Source organism: Hydractinia symbiolongicarpus, chromosome 9 (genome assembly GCF_029227915.1).
Source record: "Hydractinia symbiolongicarpus strain clone_291-10 chromosome 9, HSymV2.1, whole genome shotgun sequence".
Classification (NCBI taxonomy): Eukaryota; Metazoa; Cnidaria; class Hydrozoa; order Anthoathecata; family Hydractiniidae; genus Hydractinia; species Hydractinia symbiolongicarpus.
In genome coordinates, this window is record NC_079883.1 from 8,620,725 (window position 1) to 8,634,092 (window position 13,368).

At 39.9% G+C, this 13,368-nt stretch overlaps 6 non-coding genes across 6 annotated transcripts; 4 read left to right on the forward strand and 2 right to left on the reverse strand.

The window, feature by feature from the left end:
- Window positions 1-4,315: 4,315 nt before the first annotated feature.
- LOC130660789 (U2 spliceosomal RNA) lies at window positions 4,316-4,507 on the forward strand. The gene has a single exon (XR_008987986.1). It is a non-coding gene; the product is annotated as a U2 spliceosomal RNA (small nuclear RNA).
- Window positions 4,508-4,692: 185 nt separating this feature from the next.
- LOC130659737 (U1 spliceosomal RNA) lies at window positions 4,693-4,857 on the forward strand. The gene has a single exon (XR_008986941.1). It is a non-coding gene; the product is annotated as a U1 spliceosomal RNA (small nuclear RNA).
- A 328-nt stretch (window positions 4,858-5,185) lies between these two features.
- On the reverse strand, window positions 5,186-5,304 carry LOC130660853 (5S ribosomal RNA). The gene has a single exon (XR_008988049.1). It is a non-coding gene; the product is annotated as a 5S ribosomal RNA (ribosomal RNA).
- Window positions 5,305-10,167: 4,863 nt separating this feature from the next.
- Window positions 10,168-10,359, forward strand: LOC130660792 (U2 spliceosomal RNA). Its single transcript, XR_008987989.1, has one exon. It is a non-coding gene; the product is annotated as a U2 spliceosomal RNA (small nuclear RNA).
- A 185-nt stretch (window positions 10,360-10,544) lies between these two features.
- On the forward strand, window positions 10,545-10,709 carry LOC130659738 (U1 spliceosomal RNA). Its single transcript, XR_008986943.1, has one exon. It is a non-coding gene; the product is annotated as a U1 spliceosomal RNA (small nuclear RNA).
- Window positions 10,710-11,037: 328 nt separating this feature from the next.
- On the reverse strand, window positions 11,038-11,156 carry LOC130660865 (5S ribosomal RNA). The gene has a single exon (XR_008988061.1). It is a non-coding gene; the product is annotated as a 5S ribosomal RNA (ribosomal RNA).
- Window positions 11,157-13,368: the final 2,212 nt, after the last annotated feature.

The window sequence follows — 13,368 nt, forward strand, 5'->3', positions numbered from 1 at the left end:
AGCTTTTCCACCTTTTCCACGTCCAGACATAACTGCGATTTGATTTGTAAGTTAATACAAAAACGTACGAATATTTAACGTAAGTGTTAACGAAATAAACTTTACTCGTTTTTTCATCATAAAAATAGGATCGAAATCATGTTTTTTTAACCAATCATAATTAAGTATTAAACAAAAGATTTTTTTTTTAACCAATTAAATTGCGTATCGGCGTTTTCGGATCGAATTCGATCCGATTTTTTTACTTATAAACAAAAAGTTTTGACTTGCAGTTTAATGCTTATTTACAAGTTAAGTAGCAAAAATTTTTAACCATGTCTGACGCAGCAGCTAAAGGAGGAAAACAGGCACCTAAAGTAGCCAAGAAAGGTGAAAAAAGAGCCGGCAAAAAAGGAGGAAAGATTGGTGGAACTGGTGAAAAGAAACGCAAGAGAAAGAGAAAGGAAAGTTATGCTATTTACATCTACAATGTTTTGAAACAAGTTCACCCAGATGTCGGAGTTTCAAGCAAAGCTATGAGCATCATGAACTCATTTGTCAACGACATCTTTGAGCGCATTGCTTCCGAAGCTTCGCGTTTGGCTCTTCAAAACAAAAAGTCGACCATCTCTTCTCGTGAAATTCAAACCGCAGTACGTCTTCTCTTGCCTGGAGAACTTGCAAAACACGCAGTCAGTGAAGGAACAAAAGCCGTCACAAAATACACAAGCAGCAAGTAAACCAACGTCTACCAAACACAAACGGTCTTTTTTAAGACCACACATCTTAAAAAAACATTTACTTGGCGTCACTACAAGTTAACCGAAGTTAATAAAACTTCTAAATAATGTGCTTAAGAACACTAGCCTACATTTAAAATACTTCCCCATGTGTGTGTGGATTAGCTTCACTTTTCATACGTATTATTAGCTGTACTTGCAGAAAAGACAAGTACATTGATCCATGTTATTGCTTACATTTAACTTAACCCAGCTTTTCACGGAAACACTCCCAGGCAAATTAACCCTACAAAGTATTTCTAAATTTTTTTTGTGTCATATATGACATAGTATCGTATAGCAATAAATGTAACTGTGACAAGACTTTACACATTGTGTAATTTGGAAGCGTGCACAAAGTAATGTTTTAAAAGATTTGTGGCTATAAAAATAGCCGTTTTTGTTGAGCAATGACAACGCTTAACCTCCGAATCCGTAAAGAGTTCTTCCTTGACGTTTTAAGGCATAAACAACATCCATAGCGGTAACGGTCTTGCGTTTAGCGTGCTCTGTGTAGGTTACAGCATCACGAATAACATTCTCTAAGAAAACCTTCAGTACACCTCTGGTTTCCTCATAGATAAGGCCAGAGATACGTTTGACACCACCTCGTCGAGCAAGACGCCGAATAGCAGGTTTTGTGATTCCCTGAATGTTATCACGAAGAATTTTTCGGTGACGTTTAGCACCTCCTTTTCCCAATCCTTTACCTCCTTTTCCGCGTCCAGACATATTGATATAGTTGCGTACAGAACGAGTACAAAAACAACGTTTGAGTTAACAGAATTCAGACAGCTTTAAAAAGAGGCCATAAAATTACCTACTGCTCGTGGAAACACCCTAATTAACCAATAGAGTTGCGTCATTACAAAATGTTCCGAACATTTTGTACATTTTTTTAAGTAAAACTGTAGTTTTTTTTAAAAATTCGTGGTCTTAATGTTTCAGTAAGGCAATAAATTTGGCATCGTTGGAATTCGCCAAACCTTCTGCTACTTACTAAAAAAAAAAAAAGTCAAAAGCTTTTGTGTATCAGAAGATACAGCCGTTTTCCCGTAGCCAAAAAACACAGATTTTATAAAAATGTTAAAGTAATGAGCGTAATGTCATTATGCAGCCAATCAGAAATTACTTTCTTAGCACCAATCAAATGGTTTGTTTTGAACCTTAGCTGTCAATCAATATGAGAAATAAAACTTTGGCGCGATAGTGCATTTTAGACCGTCTTGTGTATCCGTACTACATCGACTTCTTAAAATATGGCTCGTACAAAGCAAACTGCACGTAAATCTACTGGAGGAAAGGCTCCACGAAAACAACTCGCCACTAAAGCTGCGAGGAAAAGCGCACCAGCTACTGGAGGAGTGAAAAAACCACATCGTTACAGACCTGGTACAGTTGCTCTCAGAGAAATCAGAAGATACCAGAAGTCAACCGAGCTCTTGATCCGCAAGTTGCCTTTCCAGCGTCTTGTGCGAGAAATTGCTCAGGACTTCAAAACAGATCTGCGATTCCAGAGCACAGCCGTTATGGCTCTGCAAGAGGCTTCTGAAGCGTACCTTGTTGGCTTGTTCGAGGATACTAACTTGTGTGCCATTCACGCAAAACGAGTTACAATCATGCCTAAAGACATCCAGTTGGCAAGAAGAATTCGTGGGGAACGTGCCTAAGCATCTTACCAAACAAAAAACGGCTATTTTTATAGCCACACATCCATAAAAAATATTACGGCTAGCTTTTTATATCAAACTTTGTCCTGCTTTCTGTTTAAATTTTATGCTACATAAAAATTTTATGCTACATAAAGTTTGACAATGTTAAAAATATGAAGGGCAAGAAAAGTAAAAGCAAGAAAATAAGAAATTTAAAAACGAAAATACTTAAACTTAGGGAATCTAATCTTAAATTTACTCTTTTTTAACTGTTTAAGTGACTTAAACAAGTTTAACTTTGTACCAAGATAATGTTTTTTTGTAAATGTGTGGCTATAAAAATAGCCGTTTGTTAATGTAATAGCCAGATACACACAAATTATTTTTTTGCGGTCTTCTTTGCTGCCTTTTTGGGAGTCTTTTTGACCTTCTTTGCTGCAGGTTTTTTAGCAACAGGCTTCTTTGTGGGTTTCTTAGCTGCTGGTTTCTTAGCCGAGGCTTTCTTTGTGGCAGGCTTCTTTGCTGCTTTCTTTGGCGTGCTCTTCTTTGCTGGCTTCTTTTTTGGTGTACTTTTCTTTGCAGTAGGCTTCTTTGCCGTTGGCTTTTTTGCTGCGGCCTTTTTCTTAGGTTTTTCTTTTTTTACCTGACCTAGCTTGAATGATCCAGAAGCACCAGTGCCTTTAGTTTGAATCAAATCGCCTGATGTTACTCCTCGTTTAAGAGCCATTTTCAGATGATGATCTGAGTTTTCAGCAACTTTGTAATTTGCATGAATATATTTTGTAATAGCTTGGCGAGATGAACCACCGCGTTCCTTTAGGGTAGCGATAGCAGCCTTGATCATGTCCACATATTTAGGGTGATCAGCTGTCTTCTTTGCAGCAGGTTTCTTCTTGGGTGCGATTTTCTTTGGAGAAGCTGCTTCACTCATTTTTAATGTTTTCTTACAACAATCCAACGATAAACGATGCTTGTTATCACAGTAGAAGTATACTAAACATTACCGTGTAAATGAGATATAATTTAAGACGGTGCGAAGTATGCGGACGTAAAAGTACCACTCCCGGGAATTGATTTGGCGCGAAAACAGAAATGTGTGTTTCTGTACATCGTATAATGTCCGTTTTGGGTGCCGCGACTATGCGAAAGCATGTTAATTTTTATTTGTAGTACGACGCAATAGTCTGCAAGAGAAGCTGCTGGAGTTTGAGGTCTTCAGCATTACATCTAGTCTGTTAATTTGGGCTTCTTCCGCGCTCGTGTTAGGATTTTCATAAAGCGTTCTTTGGTTTGCGTTGCGTATGTCGGCCTACATCATCGACACGGCCTGTTTCCGGCTATTAGGAGCAATTCATATATTGGGCACTGCGTTTCGACTTTTTTATTAGACCACAGTAAAAAAATTCACTCACAGAAGTCCCTTTCTTTCATGGCTACAAACACGAAGAATTCTGTCGTAAGTAAAACGAATGCGCAAGCCAAAATGACGATGGGGCGAAGTCATAAGCATGGCCCTGTGGCCCAATGGATAAGGCATCTGACTACGAATCAGGGGATTCCAGGTTCGACTCCTGGCAGGGTCGCACTGTCGCATTTCGGCTGCATGGTCTACTGTGTAACGCGCGCGCACGTTCTGGCGTAATGCGTTGATAAACGGAATGTACGCAGACATATTGGAAAGTAATATCACGCACTTAGTATCGTCGCCTTTGTTAGCATTCATGTAAGTTACCATCCACTCGCTACAGTCGCTCTCCATCCTACGGCTAAATCAACAGCCGTGATTTTTACTATGTCGCCGTCCATCCGTACGCGGTGACAGTTGTAAGCTTTACAGTAACGTGACATGCTCCACAAGCAGTTACGGTGTGTGGACGATGCCTATCATGGCAACGCTTGTTCTTTATCGCTTCTCGGCCTAATGGCTAAGATCAAGTGTAGTATCTGTTCTTATCAGTTTAATATCTGGTAGGCCATTCTCTGAATGGTCAGTATATTAATCTGATTTTTGGCCTTGGGTCATGGAGGTGGATTCATTCACGCCGTGACCACGGGTTGCCTTGGTGTTGCACTATTACCGATGGCGGCCCACATAAGCAATAAAAGAATAATAGCAGTCCTCTTTCCGACGGCACTCTGCATAGTCTACGGCGGGAACAAAACGCGTACACTGGGGGAGAATACAGCCTATGCCCCGCGACACGGCAGTTTATAACACACTCAAGCCACAAGCATTAACAAACTTTGAAGGGTACCCTCATGCTACGGTGCAGTTCCAACTCATACTTACCTGACGGGGAAGTAAAGACTGATCAATGAGGGTTTTCTTCCAGAGTGAGGCTCTTGCATTGCACTACGCTTGGGCTGACCTCTGCGATTACTGCAAACGTCAGTAACTCGACCGTACAATTTCTGGTAGTGGGGGCCTGCGTCCGCGCTCGCCCCCTCCTTAAGTCAAAATGAATGAGCTTAGAAAAGTTGCGCGGCCAAATGTCGGTGGTGACTTAAACGCTAAGGTAAAACCTCGCTTGGCTGTTACGAAACGTGATTGCGATATAAGTCCTCGGAAGGCGGCGGAATTTTATTTTATTTGCCATTCCGTCAGGGTTATTGGATGATCGGCAATAGATCGAGTTTGTATGCATTTGAAAGCTCTTTTTTCTCGTACTATCACCTGAAAATGTCGTAGGAAAATGTCATAGGAAACACTTTCAACAACCGCCACGTTCCTTAATTGTTATAACAAGAAATATATCACAGCAAATGAAAATGAAAAGCCTACGACACCGGGAGTTCCCAGGCGGTCCCCCATCCAAGTACTATCCCGGCCCGACGATGCTTAACTTCCGTGATCAGACGAGAACGGGTGTGTTCATCGTGGTATGGCCGTAGACATTAGTAGGTGCAAATACGTGCAATTTATTTTGACGTTGTGATCAAATTTTTTTATTTAATTTCTTTGAGTTACTTAGGACAAGGCGTATGCATGGATTATCTATTAGACTTTAAGGTTATAGTTTTGTGAAAAAAACAATGTTTTTTTAAAGATGTGTGGCTATAAAAATAGCCGTTGTTTTCTGAGTGTAGCGGTTTACTTCTTCTGTCCTTTGTCGTTCTTCTTTGGGAGTAAGACAGCTTGAATGTTTGGCAAAACACCACCAGCTGCAATGGTTACACCGCTCAAAAGTTTGTTTAATTCTTCATCATTACGAACAGCCAATTGTAAATGTCTTGGAATAATCCTAGCTTTTTTGTTGTCTCTTGCTGCGTTACCAGCCAACTCCAATATCTCAGCAGATAAATATTCCAAGACGGCTGCTAAGTAAACTGGTGCTCCAGATCCAATTCGGTTAGCATAGTGCCCTCTACGAAGGAATCTATGCACTCTACCGACTGGAAATTGAAGTCCAGCTCTTGAGGATCTTGTCTTGGCTTTAGCCTTAGCTTTTCCACCTTTTCCACGTCCAGACATAACTGCGATTTGATTTGTAAGTTAATACAAAAACGTACGAATATTTAACGTAAGTGTTAACGAAATAAACTTTACTCGTTTTTTCATCATAAAAATAGGATCGAAATCATGTTTTTTTAACCAATCATAATTAAGTATTAAACAAAAGATTTTTTTTTTAACCAATTAAATTGCGTATCGGCGTTTTCGGATCGAATTCGATCCGATTTTTTTACTTATAAACAAAAAGTTTTGACTTGCAGTTTAATGCTTATTTACAAGTTAAGTAGCAAAAATTTTTAACCATGTCTGACGCAGCAGCTAAAGGAGGAAAACAGGCACCTAAAGTAGCCAAGAAAGGTGAAAAAAGAGCCGGCAAAAAAGGAGGAAAGATTGGTGGAACTGGTGAAAAGAAACGCAAGAGAAAGAGAAAGGAAAGTTATGCTATTTACATCTACAATGTTTTGAAACAAGTTCACCCAGATGTCGGAGTTTCAAGCAAAGCTATGAGCATCATGAACTCATTTGTCAACGACATCTTTGAGCGCATTGCTTCCGAAGCTTCGCGTTTGGCTCTTCAAAACAAAAAGTCGACCATCTCTTCTCGTGAAATTCAAACCGCAGTACGTCTTCTCTTGCCTGGAGAACTTGCAAAACACGCAGTCAGTGAAGGAACAAAAGCCGTCACAAAATACACAAGCAGCAAGTAAACCAACGTCTACCAAACACAAACGGTCTTTTTTAAGACCACACATCTTTAAAAAAACATTTACTTGGCGTCACTACAAGTTAACCGAAGTTAATAAAACTTCTAAATAATGTGCTTAAGAACACTAGCCTACATTTAAAATACTTCCCCATGTGTGTGTGGATTAGCTTCACTTTTCATACGTATTATTAGCTGTACTTGCAGAAAAGACAAGTACATTGATCCATGTTATTGCTTACATTTAACTTAACCCAGCTTTTCACGGAAACACTCCCAGGCAAATTAACCCTACAAAGTATTTCTAAATTTTTTTTGTGTCATATATGACATAGTATCGTATAGCAATAAATGTAACTGTGACAAGACTTTACACATTGTGTAATTTGGAAGCGTGCACAAAGTAATGTTTTAAAAGATTTGTGGCTATAAAAATAGCCGTTTTTGTTGAGCAATGACAACGCTTAACCTCCGAATCCGTAAAGAGTTCTTCCTTGACGTTTTAAGGCATAAACAACATCCATAGCGGTAACGGTCTTGCGTTTAGCGTGCTCTGTGTAGGTTACAGCATCACGAATAACATTCTCTAAGAAAACCTTCAGTACACCTCTGGTTTCCTCATAGATAAGGCCAGAGATACGTTTGACACCACCTCGTCGAGCAAGACGCCGAATAGCAGGTTTTGTGATTCCCTGAATGTTATCACGAAGAATTTTTCGGTGACGTTTAGCACCTCCTTTTCCCAATCCTTTACCTCCTTTTCCGCGTCCAGACATATTGATATAGTTGCGTACAGAACGAGTACAAAAACAACGTTTGAGTTAACAGAATTCAGACAGCTTTAAAAAGAGGCCATAAAATTACCTACTGCTCGTGGAAACACCCTAATTAACCAATAGAGTTGCGTCATTACAAAATGTTCCGAACATTTTGTACATTTTTTTAAGTAAAACTGTAGTTTTTTTAAAAATTCGTGGTCTTAATGTTTCAGTAAGGCAATAAATTTGGCATCGTTGGAATTCGCCAAACCTTCTGCTACTTACTAAAAAAAAAAAAAGTCAAAAGCTTTTGTGTATCAGAAGATACAGCCGTTTTCCCGTAGCCAAAAAACACAGATTTTATAAAAATGTTAAAGTAATGAGCGTAATGTCATTATGCAGCCAATCAGAAATTACTTTCTTAGCACCAATCAAATGGTTTGTTTTGAACCTTAGCTGTCAATCAATATGAGAAATAAAACTTTGGCGCGATAGTGCATTTTAGACCGTCTTGTGTATCCGTACTACATCGACTTCTTAAAATATGGCTCGTACAAAGCAAACTGCACGTAAATCTACTGGAGGAAAGGCTCCACGAAAACAACTCGCCACTAAAGCTGCGAGGAAAAGCGCACCAGCTACTGGAGGAGTGAAAAAACCACATCGTTACAGACCTGGTACAGTTGCTCTCAGAGAAATCAGAAGATACCAGAAGTCAACCGAGCTCTTGATCCGCAAGTTGCCTTTCCAGCGTCTTGTGCGAGAAATTGCTCAGGACTTCAAAACAGATCTGCGATTCCAGAGCACAGCCGTTATGGCTCTGCAAGAGGCTTCTGAAGCGTACCTTGTTGGCTTGTTCGAGGATACTAACTTGTGTGCCATTCACGCAAAACGAGTTACAATCATGCCTAAAGACATCCAGTTGGCAAGAAGAATTCGTGGGGAACGTGCCTAAGCATCTTACCAAACAAAAAACGGCTATTTTTATAGCCACACATCCATAAAAAATATTACGGCTAGCTTTTTATATCAAACTTTGTCCTGCTTTCTGTTTAAATTTTATGCTACATAAAAATTTTATGCTACATAAAGTTTGACAATGTTAAAAATATGAAGGGCAAGAAAAGTAAAAGCAAGAAAATAAGAAATTTAAAAACGAAAATACTTAAACTTAGGGAATCTAATCTTAAATTTACTCTTTTTTAACTGTTTAAGTGACTTAAACAAGTTTAACTTTGTACCAAGATAATGTTTTTTTGTAAATGTGTGGCTATAAAAATAGCCGTTTGTTAATGTAATAGCCAGATACACACAAATTATTTTTTTGCGGTCTTCTTTGCTGCCTTTTTGGGAGTCTTTTTGACCTTCTTTGCTGCAGGTTTTTTAGCAACAGGCTTCTTTGTGGGTTTCTTAGCTGCTGGTTTCTTAGCCGAGGCTTTCTTTGTGGCAGGCTTCTTTGCTGCTTTCTTTGGCGTGCTCTTCTTTGCTGGCTTCTTTTTTGGTGTACTTTTCTTTGCAGTAGGCTTCTTTGCCGTTGGCTTTTTTGCTGCGGCCTTTTTCTTAGGTTTTTCTTTTTTTACCTGACCTAGCTTGAATGATCCAGAAGCACCAGTGCCTTTAGTTTGAATCAAATCGCCTGATGTTACTCCTCGTTTAAGAGCCATTTTCAGATGATGATCTGAGTTTTCAGCAACTTTGTAATTTGCATGAATATATTTTGTAATAGCTTGGCGAGATGAACCACCGCGTTCCTTTAGGGTAGCGATAGCAGCCTTGATCATGTCCACATATTTAGGGTGATCAGCTGTCTTCTTTGCAGCAGGTTTCTTCTTGGGTGCGATTTTCTTTGGAGAAGCTGCTTCACTCATTTTTAATGTTTTCTTACAACAATCCAACGATAAACGATGCTTGTTATCACAGTAGAAGTATACTAAACATTACCGTGTAAATGAGATATAATTTAAGACGGTGCGAAGTATGCGGACGTAAAAGTACCACTCCCGGGAATTGATTTGGCGCGAAAACAGAAATGTGTGTTTCTGTACATCGTATAATGTCCGTTTTGGGTGCCGCGACTATGCGAAAGCATGTTAATTTTTATTTGTAGTACGACGCAATAGTCTGCAAGAGAAGCTGCTGGAGTTTGAGGTCTTCAGCATTACATCTAGTCTGTTAATTTGGGCTTCTTCCGCGCTCGTGTTAGGATTTTCATAAAGCGTTCTTTGGTTTGCGTTGCGTATGTCGGCCTACATCATCGACACGGCCTGTTTCCGGCTATTAGGAGCAATTCATATATTGGGCACTGCGTTTCGACTTTTTTATTAGACCACAGTAAAAAAATTCACTCACAGAAGTCCCTTTCTTTCATGGCTACAAACACGAAGAATTCTGTCGTAAGTAAAACGAATGCGCAAGCCAAAATGACGATGGGGCGAAGTCATAAGCATGGCCCTGTGGCCCAATGGATAAGGCATCTGACTACGAATCAGGGGATTCCAGGTTCGACTCCTGGCAGGGTCGCACTGTCGCATTTCGGCTGCATGGTCTACTGTGTAACGCGCGCGCACGTTCTGGCGTAATGCGTTGATAAACGGAATGTACGCAGACATATTGGAAAGTAATATCACGCACTTAGTATCGTCGCCTTTGTTAGCATTCATGTAAGTTACCATCCACTCGCTACAGTCGCTCTCCATCCTACGGCTAAATCAACAGCCGTGATTTTTACTATGTCGCCGTCCATCCGTACGCGGTGACAGTTGTAAGCTTTACAGTAACGTGACATGCTCCACAAGCAGTTACGGTGTGTGGACGATGCCTATCATGGCAACGCTTGTTCTTTATCGCTTCTCGGCCTAATGGCTAAGATCAAGTGTAGTATCTGTTCTTATCAGTTTAATATCTGGTAGGCCATTCTCTGAATGGTCAGTATATTAATCTGATTTTTGGCCTTGGGTCATGGAGGTGGATTCATTCACGCCGTGACCACGGGTTGCCTTGGTGTTGCACTATTACCGATGGCGGCCCACATAAGCAATAAAAGAATAATAGCAGTCCTCTTTCCGACGGCACTCTGCATAGTCTACGGCGGGAACAAAACGCGTACACTGGGGGAGAATACAGCCTATGCCCCGCGACACGGCAGTTTATAACACACTCAAGCCACAAGCATTAACAAACTTTGAAGGGTACCCTCATGCTACGGTGCAGTTCCAACTCATACTTACCTGACGGGGAAGTAAAGACTGATCAATGAGGGTTTTCTTCCAGAGTGAGGCTCTTGCATTGCACTACGCTTGGGCTGACCTCTGCGATTACTGCAAACGTCAGTAACTCGACCGTACAATTTCTGGTAGTGGGGGCCTGCGTCCGCGCTCGCCCCCTCCTTAAGTCAAAATGAATGAGCTTAGAAAAGTTGCGCGGCCAAATGTCGGTGGTGACTTAAACGCTAAGGTAAAACCTCGCTTGGCTGTTACGAAACGTGATTGCGATATAAGTCCTCGGAAGGCGGCGGAATTTTATTTTATTTGCCATTCCGTCAGGGTTATTGGATGATCGGCAATAGATCGAGTTTGTATGCATTTGAAAGCTCTTTTTTCTCGTACTATCACCTGAAAATGTCGTAGGAAAATGTCATAGGAAACACTTTCAACAACCGCCACGTTCCTTAATTGTTATAACAAGAAATATATCACAGCAAATGAAAATGAAAAGCCTACGACACCGGGAGTTCCCAGGCGGTCCCCCATCCAAGTACTATCCCGGCCCGACGATGCTTAACTTCCGTGATCAGACGAGAACGGGTGTGTTCATCGTGGTATGGCCGTAGACATTAGTAGGTGCAAATACGTGCAATTTATTTTGACGTTGTGATCAAATTTTTTTATTTAATTTCTTTGAGTTACTTAGGACAAGGCGTATGCATGGATTATCTATTAGACTTTAAGGTTATAGTTTTGTGAAAAAAACAATGTTTTTTTAAAGATGTGTGGCTATAAAAATAGCCGTTGTTTTCTGAGTGTAGCGGTTTACTTCTTCTGTCCTTTGTCGTTCTTCTTTGGGAGTAAGACAGCTTGAATGTTTGGCAAAACACCACCAGCTGCAATGGTTACACCGCTCAAAAGTTTGTTTAATTCTTCATCATTACGAACAGCCAATTGTAAATGTCTTGGAATAATCCTAGCTTTTTTGTTGTCTCTTGCTGCGTTACCAGCCAACTCCAATATCTCAGCAGATAAATATTCCAAGACGGCTGCTAAGTAAACTGGTGCTCCAGATCCAATTCGGTTAGCATAGTGCCCTCTACGAAGGAATCTATGCACTCTACCGACTGGAAATTGAAGTCCAGCTCTTGAGGATCTTGTCTTGGCTTTAGCCTTAGCTTTTCCACCTTTTCCACGTCCAGACATAACTGCGATTTGATTTGTAAGTTAATACAAAAACGTACGAATATTTAACGTAAGTGTTAACGAAATAAACTTTACTCGTTTTTTCATCATAAAAATAGGATCGAAATCATGTTTTTTTAACCAATCATAATTAAGTATTAAACAAAAGATTTTTTTTTTAACCAATTAAATTGCGTATCGGCGTTTTCGGATCGAATTCGATCCGATTTTTTTACTTATAAACAAAAAGTTTTGACTTGCAGTTTAATGCTTATTTACAAGTTAAGTAGCAAAAATTTTTAACCATGTCTGACGCAGCAGCTAAAGGAGGAAAACAGGCACCTAAAGTAGCCAAGAAAGGTGAAAAAAGAGCCGGCAAAAAAGGAGGAAAGATTGGTGGAACTGGTGAAAAGAAACGCAAGAGAAAGAGAAAGGAAAGTTATGCTATTTACATCTACAATGTTTTGAAACAAGTTCACCCAGATGTCGGAGTTTCAAGCAAAGCTATGAGCATCATGAACTCATTTGTCAACGACATCTTTGAGCGCATTGCTTCCGAAGCTTCGCGTTTGGCTCTTCAAAACAAAAAGTCGACCATCTCTTCTCGTGAAATTCAAACCGCAGTACGTCTTCTCTTGCCTGGAGAACTTGCAAAACACGCAGTCAGTGAAGGAACAAAAGCCGTCACAAAATACACAAGCAGCAAGTAAACCAACGTCTACCAAACACAAACGGTCTTTTTTAAGACCACACATCTTTAAAAAAACATTTACTTGGCGTCACTACAAGTTAACCGAAGTTAATAAAACTTCTAAATAATGTGCTTAAGAACACTAGCCTACATTTAAAATACTTCCCCATGTGTGTGTGGATTAGCTTCACTTTTCATACGTATTATTAGCTGTACTTGCAGAAAAGACAAGTACATTGATCCATGTTATTGCTTACATTTAACTTAACCCAGCTTTTCACGGAAACACTCCCAGGCAAATTAACCCTACAAAGTATTTCTAAATTTTTTTTGTGTCATATATGACATAGTATCGTATAGCAATAAATGTAACTGTGACAAGACTTTACACATTGTGTAATTTGGAAGCGTGCACAAAGTAATGTTTTAAAAGATTTGTGGCTATAAAAATAGCCGTTTTTGTTGAGCAATGACAACGCTTAACCTCCGAATCCGTAAAGAGTTCTTCCTTGACGTTTTAAGGCATAAACAACATCCATAGCGGTAACGGTCTTGCGTTTAGCGTGCTCTGTGTAGGTTACAGCATCACGAATAACATTCTCTAAGAAAACCTTCAGTACACCTCTGGTTTCCTCATAGATAAGGCCAGAGATACGTTTGACACCACCTCGTCGAGCAAGACGCCGAATAGCAGGTTTTGTGATTCCCTGAATGTTATCACGAAGAATTTTTCGGTGACGTTTAGCACCTCCTTTTCCCAATCCTTTACCTCCTTTTCCGCGTCCAGACATATTGATATAGTTGCGTACAGAACGAGTACAAAAACAACGTTTGAGTTAACAGAATTCAGACAGCTTTAAAAAGAGGCCATAAAATTACCTACTGCTCGTGGAAACACCCTAATTAACCAATAGAGTTGCGTCATTACAAAATGTTCCGAACATTTTGTACATTTTTTTAAGTA